The sequence below is a fragment of the Pteropus alecto genome, unplaced genomic scaffold, assembly GCF_000325575.1.
Source record: "Pteropus alecto unplaced genomic scaffold, ASM32557v1 scaffold115, whole genome shotgun sequence".
Taxonomy (NCBI): domain Eukaryota; kingdom Metazoa; phylum Chordata; class Mammalia; order Chiroptera; family Pteropodidae; genus Pteropus; species Pteropus alecto.
The window spans coordinates 4,730,811-4,736,013 of NW_006436814.1; the positions used below are offsets into that span (position 1 = coordinate 4,730,811).

The following is a 5,203-nucleotide window of genomic DNA, read 5'->3' on the forward strand; positions in this document are numbered from 1 at the left end:
AAAGATCTTATAAGACGACCCTAAAAACTTTCATGCTTCTAAACAATTTGCACAAGACCCATCAATTCCTATTTTAAAAAGTAATTTTTCCTCCTCCATGTACAAAAGTGGTATTGCAAAAGACCTAGAAAAAAATGACAAATTAAGAAAAAAATGAAGAGTTCCACTGGGATGAGTGAACATCAAAATAAATGATGACAGAAAGATTATAATCCATTGAATAAAATAGGAGTCCATGAGTCCACGCTGATATGAATGAACAATTAATAAATAAATGGGGGAGAAGGGAAATCTCTTAGAGAACATCGGTTAATAAATTTAGAAGGAATCGTGGAGTTAGAAAGTCGCCATTGGTAAATAAAATTGTAATACTTCAGTAAAAAATTATTGGTGGACGTTAAAACCAGTGGGTTAAAAGTTTAAATGTATATATGGTTTGAAAGACCCAACAGGTGCAGAAACCACTTTGATCAAACGATAGGTGTTAGTATCACCAGTCATGGGACAGGCGACCTCATGTGCATCTTGGTATGAGGTACCAAGGAGGATATCACATTACTCCTGTGGTATTTCTGCATAACCTTCACCTCACCATAAGAAAATAGCAGACAAACCCAAATCGATGAACACTTTCCAAAATAACTGGCTTGTATTTTTAAAAATGTCAAAGGATGAAAGACAAAGACAGCTGAACGACTATTCTGAATTAAAGGAGATTTAAGAGACATGGCAACTGAATGCAGTGAGAAATCCTCAATTGGAACCTGAACTGGAACTTTTTTTTTTTTCAGTAAAAGATCTCTTTGGGACAATAAGCTCGATCTGATTAAGTTTGGTTGATCAGAATAATCAGTAAACATGCTGAAATATTTAAGAGTCATGTCTGCAATTTACTTTGAAATAAAAAAAAATTACATATGAAAGAAATGACAAGGTACATGTTAGCAATTGGAAAATTATTCTTTCAACTTTTCTGCAAGTCTGGAATTAATTTTTTTTAACTTACAAAAGAAACCAAAGCAACAAAAGCAAACAATACAAACCCCCCAAAACGAATCACCAAATACAAAATTAAACAGAAAAATAAAAACAATCGGAAATTCCACTAAGTATAAGTATGTTTTCTTTTTTCTCTTTCTCTCTTTTTGAATAAAAAATTATACTGTATATCCTGTTTGTTTCCTGCTATTTTTTCTCTCAGTAGCATATTGAGGATTTATTTTTTTAATTCCACTGTAGGCTACGAAGGTGATAGTCTTAAATATTTAAAGGCTTGATTTGATAAAGAAATATGAATTTCTCTTACTTATACTCTGATGGTATAGAATGTTTTTTACATATCATTAATTACTATCTGCCATTATATTGTTTCTATCTTAATACACTTTTAGAAGGCCGATATGATGTCTCTGTATGTTTGCGTGTTTATCTACTGAGAGTGAGAGTTTGAGAAGGAATGAGATAAAGAAGATGGAAAGTAAAAACTAAAGAGGCTCTTTTTTCTAATAAAACCTGATGCATTTTTACAAGGTCTTAGAAACTCGTAAAAATTTTTCTAAGAACTTGAAAACTTAGGCAGTTTTCAAGTTCTTAGAAAAACGGAGCCCTCATAAGACTTAAGTTTCCTCTGAGTGGCCCAACGCATTATTTTACCACCATTTAAGCACAATAAATGTTGCCATTTCCTGTGGCACTTCATCGTTTCGATAACTAATCTGCTTTTTGGCAAATAAATGTAAAACTCTTACGATTCTACAATAGCGCAAAGCCTTGGCATGAACGATGCTGCGAGATGGCAGTTCTGGAGGAAGACCCATTGCTCTGTCTTGGTTAGGGCCTTCACGATGAGGTCTTCTGCTTTAGCCGCCTGGCCGTGGCCCAGAGAGAGCATGGTCACATGACGGGTCGTCCCTTTTAACTCTTGTGCAAATTTCAGGAGAGTATTGGTGAGATCGATCCCTGTGTAACAATGTGGAGAGGTACGCGCAATGGTGAACTCATTTAATTCCCTCTTAAAAAACACAATCTGGCACTTACTGAGTGGTGGTGGGAGAAGGCGTAGATATAGTGGAAAAACCACAGTATTTGAAATTAGAACCTAGTGTTCAAATTTTGACTCCGCCACTTACTAACTGGGTAACCCCAGCGTTACTTGAGATGGCCGCGTACCCATTTTCAGCCTCTCTTGCAGTTAATTATGGGCATCTAAGTTTTCCGAATAGGCTTTGGCAATAATGTTTGTTATATAGTTGTATAATTGTATAATTATATAATTGTTCTAGTTCTCCATCTGGTGTTTAGAACACGGATGTGATGGCTGGCGCCCTTGCTGCCATATTGTGCCAAGTCTTGAAGAAATGGACAGCACCTATCATAAGTGCGTCAGGCATATAGCCAATTGCTTTACATACCAAAAGTTTCAGATGAGAAAGCCTCAACATGGAGGCATTTTGAACAAGATTTTTGCCCAACAGAGTCAAAGTTTGAAAATGGTGAATTCTAAAGACATATTTGACTTGGAGATGATAAAGAACAGGAGATGAATGAAGAAAATATTGTGCTTAAGATCTGTAGATCAAAGACAAAAAAAAAAAAGCATTTGGAGTTTTGAAGAATACAAGGGCTGGATCAGCAGGGCCATTTCTGATAGGTTATTTTATAACATCTATTTTTTCATGAATTAACGTTAATTAAAAGAATTAATAGGTTCAAGGGAAATCCCAACTTTCTGATCAATAACATGTATTTGTGAGGTATTTTCTGCACAGAAAACTAGTGCTGATAAATTTTTCCATATTTGTGAATCTGGGAAATCTTATTTTTCTTAATTCTTTTACACTTTTAGAAAGATTCATTCTTAATATACTTCAAAATTTAAATCTGTTCCTTTCCCAAATATATAAATAATAGGAACATATTTTAAACATAGAATAACCTGACACAGAACCTACTTCTCTGCATCTTTCGACAAACATTGTATCATCATCTTAACTGTTTGCAAGTAGCTTACCCTGGGAGTGAATAAGTATCAGCGGAGTGATAGCATTGCATTCTTTATATAATTCTTTGAAATTAGTTCCAGTTCTGTGAATATATTCACTTCCTAGTTTTTCAGTTATAAACTTTCTCACTGCATTCTTTAAACGTTCTGGTTTAAGAATTTTTATCTAAAAAAGAAAATATGGAAGATAAGGTAACTTTAAAAACCGCCGAAAGGATATTCACTATAGTAAAACCACCACCGCCACCACCACCACCAGAACAACAACAACCCCTAAGGTGTATTCATCATGTAGGTTGTCAGTCAGGTGTTCCTTGTGCTGGAAAGATTAACGGGGGAGAGTATGTGAGGTGGGGAAACTGCAGTTATTGATTTTTTTCTTTCTTTCTTTTTTTTTTTTTTTTGGAGCCCCAGAAAAAGATATTTATTTTCCCATTTTTGTCACCACAAATTCCTTATTAACGATGTAAAAACCCATTTTTGTAATTTAAACAAGCGAAAGCCCCTCAAAATTCTCTCCTATGATAAATTTGATGACATAAGAATAATACCAAGTAAATGCACAAATGACAAAAGACGCAAGGTTAATGGAATGTTCATCCTTCCTAAAATGTCTCTTAAACAGCAGAGGTAGAATCAATGCCGCCACCTAGTGGCAAGCCAAGCAAATCACATAGCATCCCCGAGCAAAATGGGGATCATACATAGGCCCAACATCTGGTTCCGGACCTAAAATCAGGCCATCTATTACCTACCTTCCTGCAAAAAAGAAAAAAAAAAAAATCACAGCAATATTTCTGAAGCAGTCTCTCCTCCGGAGTCTCAGTCTAATCATGGGACTACAGAAACCCAAGCCTGGCCTATGACAGGCTACTTCACATGAAACTTTCCTCTGACAATTGTCAGGTCAGTTTGCCCAGTCCTATGGCCTAGTCGGGATGACACAGGACAACATGGCCACATCCACAGTGCTCATCTGCTCTGAGTCTATGCACAGTAATTCCGATGCCTGCAGCCTCAAACACCTCCTCCTTCATCACGGACGCATTTTCCCACTGCAGATGTTCGGGACCGAATACAGTCGGTCGGTCACGCCATCCTTCAGACGAGGGACTTCGCGACCTCTAAACTCTTTGTAAGTTTTGTGTGAAGCCCTCTTCTTCGTAACCAGTTAATATACGTATTTCCCATCTTGCTTCAGAACTGCCACTTCTCTAGATTTCTCTTGCTGATTTAATAGTTCCTGAACCCCTGCAAAGAGCACAGCTGTCCCAGCGCCCATTGGACGATGCTCACTGATACAGTGGGCTAGAGAGTCCGCGTCGGCGCGCGCAGAAAAGCTTCCTTTCACCTGAGTGGTTCCGCTTCTGGATCTTCATTAGGGCTTCCGGCCATGATCCTGAGCCTTCACCTTCGGAATTTGAATGTTTCTTCGCTGTACTCTCTGGTGGTGTCCGCCAAGCGCTGCCGTTATTGCTCTTGACCCTCCTCTGGCCCTTCCCAGACGCCTCTTTCTCTTTCATGCTCTGAGATCTTGCCGCGGGATGTAAAAATCCAAGTTACGGTCCCTGATTCTGCAAAAGGAGCCCTTGCCCCAGGGTTTCCTCCTGCTCTGCTGTGCACGTCTAGAGTGAGTGCTGCGCGGATGAAAATCCAGTTTGCCCAGTAGATCCAGTTAATGAAAGTGTTCGAATCAGCCAATGAAACAGACGATCCGGTGCGGTCCCCCGACACCATCGCTGCTGAGGATCTGTGCTCCCAAATGTCACCATCATGTTGCTAGCTCCTCCTTTACTTTATTGATCAATCAAGAATTTATCAAATTTCTCCAATGTTGTAATTTTTTAACCCCAAGGACTTTTTTTTTTTTGAGGTGGGGGGGGAGAGAAAGGGAGGATGGAAGAAATGGAGTTCTGTTGAAGTCAATTTTACTAGCTCTTTTCTAAGCAGCTACAAATACTTCTGAAAAATTCCTCGTGACCACGTGTCCTCACTGTCATCTTTCCCACTCAGTCTTCTGTGCGACGGGCTACAGCAATGGAGAGAGGTGAATAAGCTAGACACAGACCGGGCCCACACGGAGCCCCATATTACCCTTCTCCAGGGGATGTTTCTTTCTAGTATCTTCAAACCTAACCTCGTATGTGGCTCTCAATGGCTCTCCGACTCTTGCAGGGCGGGCCCAGTTTCAAATAGCCTAAC

At 38.9% G+C, this 5,203-nt stretch overlaps 1 pseudogene; it reads right to left on the minus strand.

Moving 5' to 3' along the window:
- Window positions 1-3,930: 3,930 nt before the first annotated feature.
- LOC112481724 lies at window positions 3,931-4,283 on the minus strand (annotated as a pseudogene).
- Between the last annotated feature and the right edge of the window lie 920 nt (window positions 4,284-5,203).